The sequence below is a fragment of the Geotrypetes seraphini genome, chromosome 12 (genome assembly GCF_902459505.1).
Source record: "Geotrypetes seraphini chromosome 12, aGeoSer1.1, whole genome shotgun sequence".
NCBI lineage: Eukaryota > Metazoa > Chordata > Amphibia > Gymnophiona > Dermophiidae > Geotrypetes > Geotrypetes seraphini.
The window spans coordinates 73,280,493-73,303,203 of NC_047095.1; the positions used below are offsets into that span (position 1 = coordinate 73,280,493).

The 22,711-nt window shown below is 49.0% G+C and overlaps 1 protein-coding gene across 6 annotated transcripts in view; it reads right to left on the reverse strand.

Moving 5' to 3' along the window:
* The window catches only part of CCDC17 (coiled-coil domain containing 17), a 432,057-nt gene that overhangs the window by 267,089 nt on the left and 142,257 nt on the right, over positions 1 to 22,711 (reverse strand). The window lies entirely within an intron of this gene.

The following is a 22,711-nucleotide window of genomic DNA, read 5'->3' on the forward strand; positions in this document are numbered from 1 at the left end:
GGGCCTAATAGAATCCTCAAAACAAAACATATTTAAAACTTATTAGGCAAACTTGCGTCTCAAATTAAGATCTTTTTATTTATTTTTCATAGTTTATCGTGTTTGAAACGCAATATTATATATTTGAAACGCAAGTTTAACCGGAAGTACCGCCTTCCACAGGAAATAGCTTGATTGAACCAATCTCTCATTTCCTTCTTTTCTCCACCCCTAGTATTTCTGTCCAATCAGCATGTCTCTTAGTCTTTTGTATAGGAAATCCTCCTTCGTCATCATTCAAGACGGATCTCTGTCCACTTCGCTTCTCTGCATGTAAGTCTGTTCCGTTTAAAATTCTAGAATTGAATCTTGTGTATTACTTCGGATTTTTATTTCTTCTCTGCTTCTTAACTAGAATGTTATTTGTTGTTCAAATATTAATTTGATCGTCGTGTATTCTTCTTCCGTTGCTCTGAAAGTTCCAATTCTCAACCGAAGTTTTTAATTTCCTTATTAAAGTTTTGTCAGTCATATAAATATATATATATTTGTATATATATATTTGTAATTTTTATAAAATAGTCATCTTATCCTTATATTGTCATTGGTTGTTCATGTTGATTTAAAAATTCCTGTAGTTTTTTGGGGTCATTAAAGTTTTGAGTTTTGTTAGCGATAGTAACTTTCATTACTGCTGGGTAAAGGAGCCCAAATCTAGCTCCTAATGATCTTAGTTGTGGTCTCATGTCCAAAAATTGTTTTCTTCTCGTTGCTGTTTCTTTCGCGAAATCTGGGACAATGTGTATTTTTGAGTCCTGACATTTTAGATTTTTGTTTTCCTTGGCAAGTTGACATATTTCAATTGCTTGTTGATGTCTTAAAAGTTTAAATATTAAAGTTCTCGGTCCCGTTTGAGTGTTATTTCTTTGTGTTGGAATCCTGTGTGCTCTTTCTATTTCTAGTTCTGTTTTGAATTTTAGTGGTAATATTTTAGGTAGAAATTTCTCCAGAAAGGCAATCGGATCATTTTTTTCCACTCCTTCCGGTAATCCAATTATTCTCAAATTATTCCTTCGTTCGCGATTCCTGCTGTCTTCAAGGTTTTTTTTGATTTCTGTCACTTCTTTCCATATGATTTTGCTGTAATTCATATCTATGTTTAATTGTTCTGTGTTATCTTCTAATGTTGAAATTCTGTTTTCTGTCATGTCCACTCTTTTTGTAAGTATTGCAGCTTCTTCTATCGCTTTTTGTTACTATCTAAGACAATTTCTTTGATTTGTCTCAGTTCTTCCATAACGTCGAGGTTTTTTTCTGTTGGCAGCGGGGTTTTAGAGGGTGTACCTGGCTCTGGTTTCGACCTTTTGTTGCTTCCCGATATTCCGGCTCCCAAATCAGCTTTATTTTGTTTAGTAGAAGTCATGTTGTATTATATTTTTGTATTTTCTTAAAAAATATTGGTAGTATTTCTTATATATATGCTTGTCTATGTGGAGCTACTCGTTTATCCAACCATCCGAGTTCGCGTCCAAGCCACGCCCCCCGGCGTATCATTCGGCAACGTCTTTTGTCGCACGCGCCTGTCACGCTCAAAAGTGCACTCTGGAGAGTGAGACGGTAGTTCCCTCTCCTCAACTTTTTTTGGGCAGGGATAGATTATATGCCGGATGCATTGTATGCCCTTATGCAAGTTTGCCCGCAGAATGCTTTGGTTCAGACAGTGGGCTACTGTTTCCACTTCCAAGGCTCCTTTGGCTAGACCACCTTTTTAGGAGCAGTGATTATATAGCAAAGGTCTGGACAACCTCATGGATTCAGTGATGGACCGTCGCCCTAAGGTTAAAGGTACTGTTTAGTTATTGTTTGAGTAGAAGCATTTCTTTGAGCCTGTTGCTACAGGTGCCTCTACTTCACATGCATTGGATGGCTCTATGTGCTTGGGTACTGACTGAAGGTGGAGCTACAGAGCCCAGTGAAGTATAACAGAGGCAGAGTGAAAAATCTGGAGTAGATGCCTTCTACAGCATACGGCTTAAGGGAAATAACCCTACTGTCTAGAATGTCTCACCTATCTACTAGAAACCCATCTTTTTACCTGACTCTTGCAGCATGCCCCTAACCTCTATTTCTACCTCAGCAAAATTATTCTGCCACACTGAATGTGCCCTCCACTTGACTTAAAGACAGAATTAAGTCTCGAGGCACACACTCGGTGCGAAACTAAGCAAGATCTTATCTCCCAAACCATAAATGCCAAAATCTCTCCTTTACTTCAAATGTATTGTAATTCTAGCTGCTTTACATATAGGGCCTCTCGGTTGCCATGCTACTGTGCTTAGCCTCCAAATCTTGTATTCTCCTCTCCATACAGTTCATAAGAATTATCCCGCTTATCAACAAGGGATCCAAGAGGAAAAAGAACAAGGAACCGATGTGGCTCACTGTAGTGGCGAAGGAAGCAATCAGAGACAAGAAGACTTCGTTTAAGGAATGGAAAAGGTCAAAAACGGACGAGAACTGGAAAAAGCACAAACAACATCAAAGCAGGTGCCATAAGGTGGTAAGAAGGGCCAAAAGAAACTATGAGGACAAAATAGCCAAGGAGGCGAAAAACTTCAAGCCGTTCTTTCGATATATTAAGGGGAAACAACCCACGAAGGAAGTGGTGGGGCCATTGGATGACCATGGAATAAAGGGAGTGCTAAAGGACGACAAAGCAACCGCCGACAAACTGAACACATTTTTGCGTCTGTTTTTACCGAAGAGGATATACACAACATACCGGAAGCTGACAGGTGGGAAACTGACAGGGTTGACGGTCAGTCTAGAAGAGGTATGCAAGCAAATTGATAGGCTTAAAAACGATAAATCCCCGGGACCGGACAGTATCCATCTGAGGATTATCAAGGAACTGAAAGGGGTTATAGCCAATCTGTCGATCAAATCAGGAAAGATTCCGGAAGACTGGAACATGGCGAATGTTATGCCAATCTTCAAGAAAGGTTCGAGGGGAGATCTGGGAAACTACAGACCAGTGAGTCTGACCTCGGTACTGGGAAAGATGGTAGAGATGCTGATAAAGGACCACATCATTGATCACCTTGACAGACACAATCTGATGAGGACCACCCAGCATGGCTTCAGCAAAGGAAGATCTTGCTTGATGAACTTGCTGCACTTCTTCAAGGCAGATAGACAAGGGTGACCCGGGCGACATTGTATATCTAGATTTTCAGAAGGTGTTTGACAAGGTCCCACATGAACGACTACTTTGAAAAATTGCAAGCCATGGAATCAAGGATGAAATACTCAAGTGGATTAAAAACTGGTTGGCGGATAGGAAACAGAGTAGGAGTAAATGGACAATACTCAGACTGGAAAAGAGTCACGAGTGGAGTGCCGCAGGGTTCGGTGCTTGGGCCTGTGCTCTTCAACATCTTTCTAAATGATCTGGACATAGGTACGACGAGTGAGGTGATTAAATTTGCAGACGATAAAGACACAGAAGGATTGTGAAGACCTGCAACGTGACATAAACATGCTCAAGACATGGGCCGCGACATGGCAAATGAAGTTTAACGTGGATAAGTGTAAGGTAATGCATGTCGTTAACAAAAATCTTATACACATAGAAACATAGAAATAGATGGCAGATAAGGGCCCACGGCCCATCTAGTCTGCCCACCTTAATGTCCCTTCCCTACCTTTGCCCTGTGAATAGATCCCATGTGCCGATCCCATTTGGCCTTAAAATCAGGCACGCTGCTGGCCTCAATCACCTGTAGTGGAAGACTATTCCAGCGATCAACCACTCTTTCAGTGAAAAAGAATTTCCTGGTGTCACCTCGTAGTTTCCCGCCCCTGATTTTCAACGGATGCCCTCTTGTTGTTGTGGGACCCTTGAAAAAGAAGATATCTTCCTCCGCCTCGATGCGGCCCGTAAGATACTTGAACGTCTCGATCATGTCCCCCCTCTCTCTGCGCTCCTCGAGCGAGTATAGCTGTAATTTGTCAAGCCGTTTTTCGTATGGTAGATCCTTGAGTCCCGAGACCATCCGGGTGGCCATTCTTTGCATCGACTCCAGTCTCAGCACATCCTTGCGATAATGCGGCCTCCAGAATTGCACACAGTATTCCAGGTGGGGCCTCACCATGGATCTATACAATGGCATAATGACTTCCGCCTTACGACTGACGAAACCCCTTCGTATGCAGCCCATGATTTGTCTTGCCTTGGACGAAGCCTGCTCCACTTGATTGGCAGACTTCATGTCCTCACTGACGATTACCCCTAAGTCTCGTTCTGCTACCGTTTTTGCTAGGATCTCGCCATTAAGGGTATAAGACTTGCATGGATTCTGGCTGCCCAGGTGCATAACTTTGCATTTTTTGGTATTGAAGTTGAGTTGCCATGTCCTAGACCATCGCTCCAGTAGGAGTAGGTCGTGCATCATGTTGTCGGGCACTGAATCTTCGTCTGTACACGAATACAGGATGTCCAGTGCAGTACTCAGAGAGACCCCCCAGGAAAGAGACCTGGGAGTACTGGTTGACAAGTCAATGAAGCTGTCTGCGCAATGTGTGGCGGCGGCGAAAAAGGTGAACAGAAAGCACAGTTACTTACCGTAACAGGTGTTATCCAGGGACAGCAGGCAGATATTCTTAACTGATGGGTGATGGCACCAACGGAGCCCCGGTACAGACAATTTTAGAGTGATTGCACTCTAAGAACTTAGAAAGTTCTAGTTAGGCCGCACAGTGCATGCGCGAGTGCCTTCCCGCCCGACGGAGGCGCAAGGTCCCCGGTTAAGATAAGCCAGCTAAGAAACCAACCCGGGGAGGAGGGTGGGACGTAAGAATATCTGCCTGCTGTCCCTGGATAACACCTGTTACGGTAAGTAACTGTGCTTTATCCCAGGACAAGCAGGCAGCATATTCTTAACTGATGGGTGACCTCCAAGCTAACAAAAGGAGGGATGGAGGGAAGGTTGGCCATTAGGAAAATAAATTTTGTAAAATGGATTGGCCGAAGTGTCCATCCCGTCTGGAGAATGCATCCAGGCAATAATGTGATATGAAAGTATGAACTGAGGACCAAGTAGCAGCCTTGCAGATTTCCTCAATAGGAGTGGATCTGAGGAAAGCCACAGATGCTGCCACAGCTCGAACTCTATGGGCCGTGACAGAACCTTCCAGTGTCAGTCCGGTCTGAGCATAACAGAATGATATGCAAGCAGCCAGCCAATTGGATATCGTGCGTTTAGAAACAGGATGACCCAGCTTGTTAGGATCAAAAGACAGGAATAGTTGAGGAGAAGATCTGTGAGGCTTAGTGCGTTCTAAATAGTAAGCCAAAGCACCCTTACAGTCCAAAGTATGCAAAGCCTGTTCCCCTGGATGAGAATGAGGTTTTGGAAAGAAAACAGGTAAGACAATGGACTGGTTAAGGTGAAAGTCAGAGACAACCTTAGGAAGAAACTTTGGATGTGTACGCAGAACCACCTTGTCATGATGAAAATCAGTGAAAGGCAGATCTGCAACTAGTGCATGTAACTCACTGACCCTCCTGGCAGAGGTGAGAGGAATAAGGAAGACCACTTTCCAAGTGAGAAATTTGAAATGAGTTATGGCCAACGGTTGAAAAGGAGCGGAAAGAACCACATTAAGATCCCAGACAATGGAAGGAGGCTTGAGAGGTGGTTTCACATTTGAAAAGCCCCCGCATAAATCTGGAAACCAACGGATGAGCAGTAAAGCAATGTTACTTACCGTAACAGTTGTTATCCAGGGACAGCAGGCAGCTATTCTCACTAGTGGGTGATGTCATCCGACAGAGCCCCGATACGGACATCTTGCAAGCATGTCTTGCTTGAAGAAACTCAGAAGTTTCGAGATGCCCGCACCGCGCATGCGCCAGTGCCTTCCCGCCCGATGATCCGGGCGTGTCTCCTCAGTTCAGGTAGCTAGCAGAGAAGCCAACCCAGGGGAGGTGGGTGGGACGTGAGAATAGCTGCCTGCTGTCCCTGGATAACAACTGTTATGGTAAGTAATATTGCTTTATCCCAGGACAAGCAGGCAGGTATTCTCACTAGTGGGTGACCTCCAAGCTAACCTCAATGGGATGGTGGGAGAGTTGGCAACCTAGGAGAATAAATTTTGTAACACTGTTTGGCCAAACTGTCCATCCCGTCTGGAGAAAGTATCCAGACAATAATGAGAGGTGAATGTATGAACCGAGGACCAAGTGGCAGCCTTACAAATCTCCTCAATCGGTGTCGATCTGAGGAAGGCTACAGAGGCTGCCATTGCTCTGACCTTATGGACTGTGACCTTACAGGGAAGGGGTAATCCAGCCTGGGCATAGCAGAAAGAGATACAAGCCGCCATCCAGTTGGAGATGGTGTGCTTCGATACAGTTCGTCCCAACTTATTTGGATCAAAGGAGACGAAAAGTTGAGGAGCATTTCTGTGTGGCTTGGTGCGATCCAAGTAGAAAGCCAAAGCACGTTTACAGTCCAGAGTGTGAAGAGCTGATTCTCCAGGATGAGAATGAGGCTTTGGAAAGAACACTGGAAGCACAATGGATTGGTTGAGGTGAAATTCAGAGACCACTTTAGGCAGGAATTTCGGGTGAGTGCGGAGGACCACCTTGTCATGATGGAATACTATGAAAGGTGGGTCCGCCACCAAGGCCTGAAGCTCACTGACCCTGCGAGCAGAAGTGAGGGCCACCAGAAAAACCACTTTCCAAGTGAGAAACCTTAGTGGAGCCTTGCTCAGAGGCTCAAAAGGAGGTTTCATAAGCTGAGAAAGGACAACATTGAGATCCCAAACCACTGGAGGCGGTTTGAGAGGAGGATTGACATGAAAAAGTCCTTTCATAAATCTGGAAACCACAGGATGAGAAGAGAGAGGTTTGCCATGTAGAGGCTGATGGAAAGCCACAATAGCACTCAGGTGGATTCGTATAGATGTCGACTTGAGACCAGACTGAGACAGGTGTAGAAGATAGTCCAACACAGAAGATAGGGAAGCACGCTGAGGCTCTTTGGAATTAGAAATACACCAGGAAGAGAATCTAGTCCACTTTTGGGAGTAGCATTGTCGAGTAGCAGGCTTCCTGGAAGCCTCTAAGACATCCCTCACAGCTTGAGAAAACTGGTGAGGGGTTACGTTGAGAGGAACCAAGCTGTCAGGTGGAGAGACTGTAGGTTGGGATGAAGCAGTGGTCCTTGATGTTGAGTAAGCAGAGAAGGAAACACTGGGAGAAGGACCGGGTCCCTGCTGCTGAGTTGAAGTAGAAGGGAGAACCAAGGTTGCCTGGGCCACCGAGGAGCTATCAGAATCATGGTGGCCTGGTCTGATTTCAACTTGACCAGAGTCTTTTGAATGAGAGGAAATGGAGGAAACGCATACAGAAATCGATTCCCCCAATCCAGCAGAAAGCCATCTGCCTTGAGGCGATGAGGAGTGTAGATCCTGGAGCAAAACTGAGGCAGCTTGAACTTGTGGGGAGCCTCAAAGAGGTCTATTTGAGGCGTCCCCCATTGTGCAAAGACCTGATGAAGGGGGTTGGAATGGAGAGTCCATTCGTGAGGCTGGAGGAGACGACTCAAGTTGTCTGCCAAGACATTGTCCTTCCCCTGAATGTAGACAGCTTTGAGGAAGGCATTGTGGCGAACTGCCCAATCCCAGACTCTGAGAGCTTCCTGGCAGAGGGAGGCCGATCCCGTGCCCCCCTGCTTTTTCACATAATACATGGCGACCTGGTTGTCTGTACGGATGAGGACCACCATGTCGTGAAGCAGATGTTGAAAAGCCTGAAGAGCATAGAAGATGGCTCTGAGCTCCAGAAGATTGATCTGATGGAGGCGGTCCGCACTGGTCCAGAATCCCTGAGTGCGAAGCCCATCCAGATGAGCACCCCAGGCATAGGTCGAGGAATCGGTTGTGAGAACCTTCTGATGAGGAGGAGTGTGAAACAGCAAACCTCTGGATAGATTCGAAGAGGTCATCCACCAAAGTAGAGACTGCCGAAGAGCAGGAGTGACTATGATGTGCCGAGTCAACGGGTCTGACACTTGAGTCCATTGAGAAGCTAGGGTCCACTGAGGAATTCTGAGATGGAGCCTGGCAAAGGGTGTCACATGAACTGTAGAGGCCATGTGGCCCAGGAGGACCATCATATGTCTCGCTGAGATGGACTGGCGAGAAGACACAGACTGGCAGAGACGAAGAAGAGCATCCATGCACTGAGGAGGAAGGAATGCTCGAAGCTGAATGGTGTCCAGTACCGCCCCGATGAAGGGAAGGGACTGGGTAGGCTGCATATGAGATTTGGGAAAATTGATCTCGAAGCCTAGGCTCTGCAGGAAGCAGATCGTGGTCAAGGTCGCCGAAATGACCTTTGGAGCTGACGGGGCCTTGATGAGCCAGTCGTCGAGGTACGGAAATACCTGAAGACCCCTGTTCCGGAGTGCAGCGGCCACCACCACCAGACACTTCGTGAAGACTCTGGGAGATGAGGACAGGCCGAATGGAAGCACTCGATACTGCAGATGTAGATGTCCCACCCGAAATCTGAGGAACTTGCGAGAGGCCGGATGAATGGGAATGTGAGTGTAGGCCTCCTTGAGATCCAGAGAGCATAACCAGTCGTTCTGCTCGAGGAGAGGGTAGAGAGAAGCAAGTGTCAGCATGCGAAACCTCTCCTTGACTAGGAATTTGTTGAGGGCCCTGAGGTCCAAAATGGGTCGCAGGTCGCCCGTCTTCTTCGGAACAAGGAAGTACCGGGAGTAAAACCCCTAGTTCAGTTGGTCCGTCGGGACCGGCTCCACGGCACGAAGCCGGAGCAAAGCCTGAGCTTCCTGGAGAAGAAGGGCGGTCTGAGTCAAGTTGGAAGGATACTCTCTTGGAGGGTGGTCCGGAGGGACCCGATGGAAATGAAGAGAGTATCCTTCCTTGATGATAGTAAGTACCCAGAGGTCGGTTGTTATGGCCTCCCAGCGATGATAAAAATGATGGATGCGCCCTCCGATGAGAAAAACAGGGGGAGGCAGAACGAGGTTGGTAATGCCCTCGACGAGACAGTCAAAAAGGCTGAGTGGTCTTAGGGACAGAAGGCGACTGAGACTTAGGCTGACCCTTCTGGGGAGGCTGGCGCTTCGCCGGTTGCCTCACAGGTGGAGTTTGCCTCGGCTGATAACGCCGCTGATAAATCAACGGCGGACGAGAAGGTTGAGACTGCTGAGGCTTAGGCTTCGGCCTAAGGATAGATTGGAAGGATTTTTCGTGGTCAGACAACTTCTTCGTAACAGTCTCGATGGATTTGTCAAAAAGATCCGCCCCAGCACACGGGACGTTCGCCAGGCGGTCCTGAAGATTCGGGTCCATATCAATGGTCCGCAACCAGGCCAACCGGCGCATCGCCACCGAGCAGGCCGCCGCTCGGGCTGAGAGCTCGAACGCATCATAGGCAGATTGCATTAACTGAAGCCGAAGTTGGGACAGCGAAGCAACCACTTCCTCAAACTCAAACCTAGCCTGGGACTCGATGTACGGTGTGAACTTCCGAAGCACAGGTAGAAAAAATTCCAAGTAGGCTGCAAAGTGGAAATTGTAATTCAGGACTCGAGACGCCATCATCGAATTCTGATAGATGCGTCAACCAAACTTACCAATGGTTCTGCCCTCGCGGCCCGGAGGCACTGAAGCATAGACCTGGCCAGGATGAGACCGCTTGAGCGAGGATTCGACCAGGAGGGACTGGTGAGAAAGCTGAGGACCCTCGAAGCCTTTATGATGCACCGTGCGGTACCGCGCATCCAATTTGCCAGGGACCGCAGGGATAGAGTAAGGAGACTCGAAGCAGCGCATGAAGGTCTGGTCGAGGAGCTTGTGCAGGGGAAGCCGCAAGGACTCCGCCGGAGGACGAGGCAAGTGCATGGTATCGAGGTACTCCTTGGAGTATCGAGACCCAGCATCGAGAGTAATGTCCATGTCATCTGCCATCTGCCTGAGGAACGATGAAAAGGACAGTTGGTCCGCCGTCGCCGGTCTGCGAGACGGACTAGAAGAAGAAGAGGCTTCAGGCTCCAGAGAGGCCTGCGAGCAACAGGACGAGTAGAAAACCTCAGGGTCCTCGAACTTCGGGCCCGGAGGAGGAGACCCAGTCGAAGCAGCATACCCCAACCGAGGCAATTTCTTCTGAGGCGAGACGGTCGAGTGCCGAGAGGAATGCTTCGAAGAATGTCTGGATTGATGCCCCTCCCGATGCCTGGAAGGGGATTGAGCCCGTCTGTGAGAAACTGGTTCAGACGCCTCCAAGGAGCAGATTGGACTCGATGCCGTCGATCGCAGAGGCGGAAGAGTCGGCGCCTCCCCTGACGTCGCCCAGGTTTGATAGGGGGTTCGGAAGAACTCGTCCTGCTTCCTGCTATGCCCAGGACTGGGTGGCCCCGAAGGTGGACGCCACACTGAGTCATGGGGCGGAGTAATCGGTTCCAAGGGAGGCAGGTCACTAAACGAGGCTTTCCTCGAGGGGATGGGCTCCAAGGGAGGCATATCACTAAGGGAGGCCCTCCTCGAGGGAATCGGTTCCAAAGGAGGCACAGCACTAACGGAGGACCTCCTCGAGGACCCGGACACCGCTCGCCGCTCCTCGTCGCCGAGCAACGAGGTCGTGCGGCGAGGAGGAGGAGGAGGGGGCGATCTGCCCCTCGAAGCCGAAGCTGGGAGGTCACCCTGGATGGTGGCAATCAGTCGAGGCCCCATGGTCTGCATGAGCTCCACGAACTGAGCCTCCAGAAGGGACCGCAACGAAGCCGATATGGAGGGATCCGCACCAAAAGGGGACCCTTCCGCACGGTCTCCGCGCTCCTTCGGTGCTGCGTGCTTCTGCTTGCCAGTCTTCGGCACCTTGAGCACCACCGGTGGAACTGTCGAGGTCGATACCTGCTCCGAGGAGACGAAGGAAGGCACCGGTGTGAACGATGCCGGTTTCAGGAGGCCCGAAGCAGCCGGGGAGGCAGAGGGCTTCGCTGAAGGAGTCGAAGCACCCGTCGATGTCGAAGCTGCAGGAACTGATGAAGCTTCCATCTTGAACATGGACTCCCACAGTAGACAGCGGCGCTTAAACGCTCTCGCCATCAGAGTGGAGCAAGGCCGGCATGATTTCGGGAAGTGATCCGGTCCCAGACACTGTAAGCAGCGTCGATGAGGGTCCGTGAGCGAAATCGCGCGCTGGCACTTGCTACACTTTTTAAAACCGGTAATCGGCCGGGACATAGGCCGGAAAAGCTCCGCCGCAAGGTCGAAGGCGCGGGGCCCTAGCCACGCGGCCGACCCGGTATCGGAAGGAAAAATTTTTATTTTTTTTTTTTCGAAAAAAGAAATCAAAGAAAGAAAGAGATGCACAGGAGAGCCAAAAGAATTCAACCCGCGGCAAAACAGAAGGCAAAAAAGAGATTCAATGGGTGCAAATTGAAGATAGACTTCTCAGCTCCGCGGAAGAAAAAGAACTGAGGAGACACGCCCGGAGCATCAGGCGGGAAGGCACTGGCGCATGCGCGGTGCGGGCATCTCGAAACTTCTGAGTTTCTTCAAGCAAGACATGCTTGCAAGATGTCCGTATCGGGGCTCTGTCGGATGACATCACCCACTAGTGAGAATACCTGCCTGCTTGTCCTGGGATAAGAGGTTTTCCGTGAACAGGTTCATGAAAAGCAGTGATGGCACTGAGGTGGACTCTAATAGAGGTAGACTTGAGACCTGAGTTAGACAAAGAAAGAAGATAATCCAACACTAGTTCTACTGCTAGTGAGGTAGGATTATGATGATGCAGAAGGCACCAGGAAGAAAACCGAGTCCACTTCTGTTGATAACCCTGAAGAGTGGATGGCTTCCTGGAAGCATCAAGAATAGAACGGACAGGCTGAGAAAGAAGTGAGTGGGTCGAGCTCAGCCCGAAAGATACCAAGCTGTCAGATGTAGAGACTGCAGGTTGGGATGTAGAAGGGACTGCTGATGCTGAGCAAGCAGAGTAGGAAATACTGGAAGAAGAATGGGCTCCCTGGAACTGAGTTGAAGAAGAAGGGAGAACCAATGTTGCCTGGGCCACTGTGGAGCAATGAGAATCATGGTGGCTCGATCCCTCTGGAGTTTGAACAAGGTCTGCAACATGAGAGGTAGAGGAGAAAAGGCATAAAGGAACCGACTGGTCCAATCCAGAAGAAACGCATCTGGTGCCAGACGATGAGGGGAGTAGAGTCTGGAGCAAAAGAGAGGCAGTTGATGATTGTGAGGAGCCGCAAAGAGGTCCACTTGCGGAGTTCCCCATTGAGCGAAAACGGACTGGAGAGTCATGGGATCGAGAGTCCATTTGTGAGGTTGGAGAATTCTGCTGAGATTGTTGGCCAAGGAATTCTGCTCTCCCTGGATGTTGACGGCTTTCAGGAATAAATGGCGAGCTGTCGCCCAAGACCAAATCTTTTGGGCCTCCTGACACAACAGGCGAGAGCCCGTCCCATCCTGTTTGTTGATGTAGTACATTGCAACTTGATTGTCTGTGCAAAGCAGTAGGACTTGAGGAAAGAGGAGATGCTGAAAAGCCTTGAGGGCGTAAAACATTGCTCTGAGTTCCAGGAAATTGATGTGATGTCTCTTTTCCTGGGCAGTCCAAAGACCTTGAGTTTGGAGATCGTTCAAGTGAGCTCCCCAGGCATACGGGGAGGCGTCTGTGGTGATGACGAGATGATGAGGAGCAGTGGCGTACCTAGGGGGGGGCGGGGGGGCGGGCCGCCCCGGGTACCAGCCCTGAGGGGGTGTTCCCGGCCTTGCCGCTCAGTCCCCCCCCACGCCCGAAGGACCGCTCGCCCCACTGACCTTCCAGCACACCTATGAAGCAGCCCGCAGCAGGATCGCGACGTCAGCAATCCCTCAGCTGCTTGGGCGCTGCTTCCTGCGCCGCGGTCCCGTCCCTCCTCTGACGTCAGAGGAGGGGGCGGGACCGCGGCGCAGGAAGCAGCGCCCAAGCAGCTGAGGGATTGCTGACGTCACGATCCTGCTGCGGGCTGCTTCATAGGTGTGCTGGAAGGTCAGTGGGGCGAGCGGTCCTTCGGGCGTGGGGGGGGGGCAGTAGCTTAAGGTAGCCCGGCGCAGGAAGCAGCTCCTAAGCAGCGCAAAGATAGCTGACGTCGCGATCCTGCTGCGGCTGCTTCATAGGTTGTGCGGGGAGGCCAGGGGGGCGAATGGTCCTTCGGGGTGGGTCGGGGCATCAGGCCTTCAGGGTGGGGCGGGCGGGCGGGCAGGCAGACTTTCAAGGGGGAGGGGGGTGACAGGCAGGCAGGCAGGCCTTCAAGGGGGGGTGCAGGTCTTCGGGGGGGGTGCAGACCTTCAAGGGGGGACAGGCCTTCAGGGGGGGGTGCATGCCTTCAGGGGGGGTGCCGACCTTCAAGGGGGTGCAGGCCTTCAAGGGGGGGACAGGCAGGCAGGCCTTCAAGTGGGGGGACAGGCCTTCGGGGGGGTGCAGGCCTTCGGGGGGGGGTGCAGACCTTCAAGGGGGTGCAGGCCTTCAAGGGGGGGACAGGCAGGCAGGCCTTCAAGGGGGGGACAGGCCTACAAGGGGGTGGGACAGGCCTTCAAGGGGGTGCAGGCCTTTGGGGGGTGCCAACCTTCAAGGGGGGGTGCAGGCCTTCAAGGGGGGGGACAGGCCTTCAAGGGGGGACAAGCAGGCAGGCCTTCAAGGGGGGGACAGGCCTACAAGGGGGTGGGACAGGCCTTCAAGGGGGTGCAGGCCTTTGGGGGGGGTGCCAACCTTCAAGGGGGGGACAGGCCTTCAAGGGGGGACAAGCAGGCAGGCCTTCAAGGGGGGGTGCAGGCCTTCAAGGGGGGGGACAGGCCTTCAAGGGGGGACAAGCAGGCAGGCCTTCAAGGGGGGGACAGGCCTACAAGGGGGTGGGACAGGCCTTCAAGGGGGTGCAGGCCTTTGGGGGGGTGCCAACCTTCAAGGGGGGGTGCAGGCCTTCAAGGGGGGGGACAGGCCTTCAAGGGGGGACAAGCAGGCAGGCCTTCAAGGGGGGGACAGGCCTACAAGGGGGTGGGACAGGCCTTCAAGGGGGTGCAGGCCTTTGGGGGGGTGCCAACCTTCAAGGGGGGGACAGGCCTTCAAGGGGGGACAAGCAGGCAGGCCTTCAAGGGGGGGTCAGGCCTTCAAGGGGGGGGGACAGGCCTTCGGGGTGGGTGCAGGCATTCGGGGTGGGTGCAGGCCTTCGGGATGGGTGCAGGCCTTCAGGGGGGGACAGACCTTCGGGTGGGGGGTACAATCCTTCGGGGAGGGTGCAGGCCTTCAGGGGTGGGGTTTAGGCGTTCAGAGGGGGACAGACCTTCGGGTGGGAGGTAAAGTCCTTCGGGGGGTGCAGGTCTTCAGGGGTGGGGTGTAGCCCTTCTGAGGGGGGACAGACCTTCGGGGGAGGGGGGTCCTGGTGTAAAAGTACACAGAGGGAGAGAGGGGAGGGGGGGGTCAAAGATACGTGCATATGCCAGACTTTGGGGGTTAGAAATAATGGGTCTAAAAACAGAGGAGTGGGAGAGAGATGGTGCATAATGGGATTTAGGGAGGGAAGGAACAGAAAGGGAGAGAACTTGGAAACAGGGGATGGTGTGGAGGGGGGATAGAGATACTGGATAGGAGGATAGTTGGGAACAGAAAGGGAGAGATGGTGGATCCTGGGGTGGTGGGGAGTTGAGAAAAGGTGAATCTGTGGATGGAGACAAAAAAAAGGAAAGATGCCAGATCTCCGGGAGAGGGAAGGGAAACGGAAGGGGAGAACAGAGATGGCAGACGGATGGTTAGCACGGAGAAAGGAGACCCTGGCAAGCAAGACAACAAGAGCCTGGGACCAACAAGATTTGAATATTGATCAGAGAACAAAAGGTAGAAAAAATAATTTTATTTTCTGTTTTGTGATTACAATATGTTAGATTTGAAAAGTGTACATGAGACAGCTTGAAATGGGAACTTTTCTATTTTTGTGAATGGCAAGGCTGAGTTCAGTTAAAATATATGCTTTATAAGAAAATATAATAATGTGTTTTATAAAGTTTATAAGCATTGCTGGCATACTCGGTGAGGTGTTCCTAGTGTTGGTGGTGGTGGTAGCATGTCAGTGTGTTGAGAGGAAGAGGTAGTCTGGGAAATTCTACTGAGCAAACTCTGGGCCCATTTCCACCCCCAGTTAGTCCACTCCACTCAACTGGTTCACACACTGAGTGGGTCTTTGGGTGTTATTTCTGGGTAGTTGTTTTAGAATCTCTTCCAGTGGTTTGTCAGTATCTCCTTCTGGTCCAAGGAAGGAAACTTTGTCAACCTTAGCATTGACCTTCAGAATATGTTTGTAACAGCGCTGCTTGTGTGGCATTAGGCTATGTAGTGATCGAAAGAAAAAAACAGACCTTTGCACATTTTTGCACTATATGGTGGGTGTATGAGGAGATTCATTTCCTGCACAGTTAAGTCCATGTGAAGTTACCTTGTGCTGTATTTGACATCTAGCAAGGTCTCTGTTTGGAAGGAAAGATCTAAGCTTAAAAATGAAGTGGCCAGAAGTTATGTTAAAAGTAGATAGCGTAGCTGGTTTTAAGAAAGGTTTGGACAAATTCCTGGAGGAAAAGTCCATAATCTGTTATTAAGACATGGGGGGAAGTGTCTGCTTGCCCTGGATCGGTAGCATGGAATGTTGCTACTCTTTGGGTTTTGACCAGGTATTAGTGTCCTGGATTGGCTACCATGAGAATGGGCTACTGGGCATGATGGACCATTGGTGTGACCCAGTTAGGCTATTCTTATGTTATGTTCTCATCTGTAGGGGCCTTTGTTTTCACTTCTTATTTTAATGTATTTTTTTCCTGGGAACTTATCAGTGTTTTTTTATAATGGGAACAAAAATGGAAGAGAATTAATGTGTGTGGAATGGGAGGGTAACTAATTTCTTCAGCTAAATAATTCAATCCACTTCAAACAGACATAGGAGAACTCACGCACCATTCACACACCCTCCAACCAAAAACGTCAAAAGAAAAAAACTGTTCGACAACCTCCTAGCCATTCGAGCTGCAACACTTGACCCCCAACTCTACAACCTATTGACCTCGACCACAAACTACAAAACCTTAAAAAAAGAAATAAAAACCCTTCTATTCAAAAAACACATAAAACCAAACTAACATAATCAGAACTGTCCCAAGCATCACCTGCAACTACTCCATATGTACTTCTGATGTCATGACAATTCCGACATAATTTATGTTATGTTATGTTTGGAATAATGGTTACATAAATGAGGTTCAATAAAAGAAAATTTTCACTGCCTGTTTCTATTCTGATCATTTATTCCATTTCATGGTTATTGCAAAAAAAAAAAAAAAAAAATTTTCCATGAGGGGGGGGGGGGGGTGTGTCAAAAAATGATGGGCCCCGGGTGCCACATACCCTAGGTACGCCACTGATGAGGAGGCAGATGGAATAGAAGACCTCCTGAGAGATTTGAAGATTTAAACCACCATTGCAGAGACTGTCAAAGAGACGATGTCACAGATATGTGTCGCGAACAAGGATCCGTTGCCTGGGACCATTGGGTAGCCAGGGTCCATTGAGGAGTGCGCAGGTGAAGACGTGCGAAGGGGGTGACATGAACTGTCGACGCCATGTGACCCAAGAGTACCATCATTTGTTTGGCAGAGATGGAAAGCTGTGGGAGCAACTGTTGACAGAGATGAAGAAGGGTCTGAAGGCGGTTGGATGGAAGAAACGCCCTCATTAGAACAGTGTCCAATATCGCTCCAATAAATTGAAGTCGCTGAGTTGGAATGAGATGCGATTTGGGTAGGTTGATCTCGAAACCCAGGATTCGGAGAAACTGGATGGTCTGGTTGGTGGCAAGAAGCACTGCCTGAGGTGAAGGAGCCTTGATTAACCAGTCGTCCAGGTAAGGGAAGACTTGGAAATTGTGAGACCGTAGAAAGGCGGCTACCACAATGAGATATTTGGTGAATACCCTGGGAGAGGAGGCCAGACCAAAGGGTAACACTTTGTACTGGTAATGGGAACGATTGATGAGAAATTGGAGGTACTGTCTGGAAGCCAGATTGATCGGTATGTGGGTGTAGGCTTCCTTGAGATCCAGGGAGCATAGCCAGTCGCCCTGAGTGAGAAGAGGGTAAAGTGTGGCAAGAGAGAGCATTTTGAACTTCTCTTTAACCAAACATTTGTTGAGATCTCTGAGATCTAATATGGGTCTGAGATCTCCGGTCTTTTTGGGGACTAGAAAGTACTGGGAGTAAAATCCCTGACCTTTCTGCTCTGGAGGAACTTCTTCGATGGCATTGAGGAGAAGGAGGGACTGAACTTCTTGACCGAGAAGGAGGGACTGAGATTTGTTGGAAGCAGACTCCTTTGGAGGACTTGGTGGTGGAAGAGTCTGAAAGTTGAGGGAGTATCCATGACGGATGATGGACAGAACCCACTGATCTGCGGTGATTACTTCCCAACGGCTCAGAAAAAATTGGAGACGTCCCCCGATGGGTTGCAGTAGAGAAGAAAAGGGAAGACTGGTTATGTCCTGGAGGAGGAAGCCCAAAAGGGCTGAGTGGGCTTAGGCTGAGCAACAGGTTTTACTGGTGGTTGCTGCTGTTGACGAGCCTGCTGGTGCTGTTGCTGCCGTTGCCTCCAAGGCTGGGGAGGTTGAGGATGAAGAGGCCGAGCTAAGAAACGACGCTGGTAAGACGTCTGCTGTCTAAAAGGACGAGCAGGTGGGGGGTTTCTTTTTGGTTTTCATTAAGGTATCCCATCTAGTCTCGTGAGCAGAAAGTTTCTGGGTGGTGGAATCCAGAGATTCACCAAACAGCTCGTCACCCAGGCAGGGAGCGTTGGCAAGGCAGTCCTGGTGGTTTACATCAAGTTCTGAGACACGGAGCCAAGCTAAACTTCTCATAGCGACAGCCATTGCTGTAGCTCGTGATGTGAGCTCAAACGTGTCGTAGATGGAATGGACCATAAACTTCCGGAGCTGGAAAAGATTGGAAGTACATTGTTGAAAAGCAGGTATCTTGAGTTCCAGGAGGTACTTCTGAAAAGTGGTAAGCTGCTGAATGAGATGTTTCAGGTAGAAAGAAAAATGGAATGCATAGTTACCTGAACGATTGGCCAACATAGTGTTCTGATATAACCGCTTGCCAAATTTATCCATGGCCTTGCCCTCTCTGCCAGGAAGGACAGAAGCATACACACTAGAGCCTGCAGTTTTCTTCAGGGTCGACTCCACAAGCAAAGACTCATGTGGGAGCTGAGGTTTGTCAAACCCTGGAATGGGGATAACCTTATAAAGAGATTCTAGCTTTCTAGGAGCTCCTGGAATGGTTAGAGGAGTCTCAAGATTTTTATAAAAGGTTTCCCTCAAGATGTCATGTAAGGGTAATTTTAGGAATTCCCTCGGAGGTTGATCAAAGTCCAAAGCATCAAGGAATGCTTTGGACTTTTTGGAATCAGACTCCAATGGAATAGAAAGGGTGTCTGACATTTCTCTAAGAAATTTAGTGAAGGAAGTCTGCTCTGGCTTACTATCAGGCTCCTGAATAGATGGATCAGCGTCATCCGATGAAAGGTCGTCATCGGTACCGAGAGGATCATCGGAATCATCCCATAAATCAGGGTCACGCACTGAAGGGAGTCGTCCCTGGGAAAGAAGAGTAGAGACCTCCGCATGTCGGGTTTTGTGTACCGATTTGCCTGATCGCATCGATACCGTACCTGGGGAAGTATGGAAAGCGGTATGGAGGTTCTGGTCAGAGAGCGGTACCTGCTCAGAGACCGAGTGAACCGCCCGACGTAAGGTTTTCGGTTCCGCCGATAGAATAGGCATGGATACCGAAGAGGTAGAATGCAGCGGTGCCGATAAAGTCGATGCTGACAAAATAGGCTGGTCGACAACCGGCACCGAAGGCTCAGAGGGTACCAACACTGGAAGGTTCGGTGTCAAAAGAGCCGGGAGGAGTTGTTGCAACTGCTCTTTAAGTTGGACCTGGAGAATGGACGCTATGCGGTCATCCAATGATGATCCCGATGGCACCGGTACCGCTTTTCTCTTTTTCGGTACTTGTGGTGCAGCTCTACGCTCAGGAGAAGTAGATGCTGATGGCGAGGCAGTGACTTCAATAGGAGTGGAGCGTTTACGGGGCCGGCGCGCGATCTGCAGGACTTGGCTCATTGCTTGGTCGACCGGCGGGCCCAGGACAGGAGATGGCTTCTTAGCTGGCTTACCTGGGGGATGCGACACCGAAAACACGTCCTGCGGTGTCGAAAGGGCTGGCGCCGATTTCGAGGACGCGCTGATGCCGGGGTCGATGCCAGTGGACTCTCCATAGCGGTACCAAAAAGAAGTTGTTGTTGAATTTGGCGATTTTTTAAAGTTCGCTTTTGAAGAGAAGCGCAACGGGTGCACGTCGAAGCCCTATGATCTGGACCCAAGCACTGAAGACACCAATTGTGCGGGTCGGATAAAGATATAGCGTGCACACCGCTGACACTTCTTAAAGCTCGATGAAGGGGGCATGAAGGGAAAAACGGCAGTTGCAAAATCGAAGGTCGAGGCTTCGATTTTGCCAACAGGCCCCGCCGGGGCCGACCGAAAAATTAAAAAAAATATATATTTTATTTTTTTTTGAAAACAAGGGAGAAAAAATGTGAACAATTTCACGAAAAAACACGCGAGCGGGAAGGCGAAGAAAAACTTTTCAACAGCCATTGAAAAAACGCGTCTTCTTAGCTCCATGGAAACTAAGAAACTGGGGTTCGCGTGCCTCCGTCGGGCGGGAAGGCACTCGCGCATGCGCGGTGCGGCCTAACTAGAACTTTCTAAGTTCTTAGAGTGCAATCACTCTAAAATTTTCCGTACCGGGGCTCCGTCGGTGCCGTCACCCATCAGTTAAGAATATGCTGCCTGCTTATCCTGGGATAATGCTAGGAATGATTAAGAAGGGGGATCACAAACAGATTGGAGAAGGTTATCATGCCGCTGTACCGGGCAATGGTACGCCCCCATCTAGAATACTGCGTCCAGTACTGGTCGCCGTACATAAGAAGGACATAGTACTACTCGAAAGGGTCCAGAGAAGAGCGACTAAAATGGTTAAAGGATTGAAGAAGTTGCCATACAGTGAGAGATTACAGAAACTGGGCCTCTTCTCCCTTGAAAGGAGAAGACAGAGAGGACATGATTGAAACATTCAAGATAATGAAGGGAATAGACTTGGTAGATAAAGACAGATTGTTCACCCTCTCCAAGGTAGAGAGAACAAGAGGGCACTCTCTAACGTTAAAAGGGGATAGATTCCATACAAATGTAAGGAAGTTCTTCATCCAGAGAGTGGTAGAAATCTGGAACGCTCTTCACCCTCCAGGGATTCAAGACAAAGCTAAACAAGTTCCTGCTGAACCCGAACATACGCAGGTAAGGCTAGACTCAGTTAGGGCACTGGTCTTTGATCTAAGGGTGGCCGCTGCGGAAGCAGACTGCTGGGCACGATGGACAACTGGTCTGACCCAGCAGCGGCAATTCTTGTGATTCTTATGCTGCTGTTCTTCCCTTCAATCTGCTGTTTTGAATATCTTATATGTGAATTTGTATCCTTGTTGCCCATCGTTTGCCATGTTATTGTGCCCAGTACCCAAAACATGTACATAGGGATTTCTACTACTGCTCTTCATCCTTTTGATTAGTTGTTCTGTCTATCTGCTGTATATGAAGTTGTAATCTTGATGCTAAACCTTCTATTGTGTATGTAAACTTGTAACCCGTTCTGGGCTCTTCTGGGAGGACGGGCTAGAAATTCCACTAAATAAATAAAGTACATTATCTCCTTTTCCTACTGTTCCCTCATTCTACAATGACTAAACTAAACTAGACCTTAAGTTTATATACTACATTCTCTCCACGGAAGTGGAGCTCGGCACGGTTTACAAGAACTTAAAATATAAGAAGAGAAAGGAAAAGGTTTACATGAGCTTATATATAGAATGGAAGAGTAAGGGGGAAAATAGTATTACATGTTAGAGAAGAGCCAAATTTTCAGTTGCTTGCAGAATAGTTGGAGAGAGCCCAGGTTCCGCAACGGGATAGTAAGGTCGTTCCAGAGACCTGTGATTTTGAAGAGAAGAGATTTTCCCAGTTTACCTGCATAGAGAATACCTCGTAGAGAGGGGAAGGATAGTTTATATCTTTGGGTGGGTCTGGTGGAGTCAGGACTCAAGGAGTTAAAGGATAGTGGGATTAGGGGAGGAAGGATGCCGTGAATAATCTTAAAAGCCTGGCAGGAGCATTTGAAATGGATTCTGGAAATCACTGGGAGCCAATGAAGATTGGACAGATTTGCATTTTGCAAAGACCAACTTGGCTGCAGTATTCTGGATAAGCTGGAGTCTTTGAAGACTTTTTTTTGTTAGGCATAAGTAAATGGCATTGCAGTAGTCAAGTTTGGAGAGGATGATGGATTGGATGAGGATGGCGAAATGTTTTTGGCGAAAGTAGGATCTTACTTTCCTCAACATGTGGAGGCTGAAAAAGCATGATTTTGCCAAGGAGTTGAGGTGGCCGTTGAGGGAGAGAGAAGAATCAATAGTGATGCCAAGGACCTTGCTTGAGAACTCAAGGTGCAGAGCAGCGCTTGTGGGTAGTGCGAAGATGGTGGGCAGGTGTTCTAACTTTGGGCCAAGCCAGAATAATTTTGTTTTTGATTCATTTAGTTTCATCTGTACCAAGAGGGACCAGGAGTGGAGTCTCATTATGCAAGATGTAATGTTCCCATGGAGGTTAGTGAGGTTCTGGTCTGTTTCAAGGAGGACAAGGATGTCATCAGCGTATGTGTAGATTGTTTCAAGGGGGGAAAGTTGGAGGAGCTTCAGGGAGGATATGTAGATGTTAAAGAGAATAGGGGACAGGACAGTCAGTGACACTACTATTTTTCATTTCTATAGCACTGAAAGGTGTATGCAGTGCTGTACATTTAACATACAATACATGGTCCTTGCTCAGAAGAGTTTGCAATCTAATTTGGACAGACAGACAGAATATCTCAGGGTTGGGGAGATTCCCGTAGAGGAAATAATACAATCTCTCCTGAGATAATGCTAGCTACTATTGTACCCTGGTGTCTCCTCTCTTTACAGTGCAGTTCTCTTGATGTAACACCAACTAGTGTTGTGTCTTTGAGTCTGCTCTCTCTACAGTGACAATCAGTGGCACTCTCCTCACATAATGCCAGCTAGTGCTGTGTCCTGGTGTCTCCTCTCTACAGTAATGTTCTTGAGACATAATATCATGATGGGCTATGCCCTTGTGTCTTCTCTCTTTACAGTGATGGTTTTCTCAGCTTAGTGGGGCTTAAAACAGGTTTGGCTAATTTCCTAAAAGAGAAGTCCATAGGCCATTATTGAGATGGCTAGGGGAAATCCACTGCTTATTCCTACGATAAGCAGCATAAAATCTGTTTTACTAGGTACTTAGGACCTGGGTTGGCCGCTGTTGGAAACAGGATGCTGGGCTTGATGGACCTTTGGTCTGTCCCACTATGGCAATTCTTAGGTTCTTATAATCCTAGCTAAAGCTGTGCCTTGGTGTCTCCTCATTCTACAATGAGTCAGTGATACTTTCCTGAGATAATCCCAGCTACTACTATGCCCTGG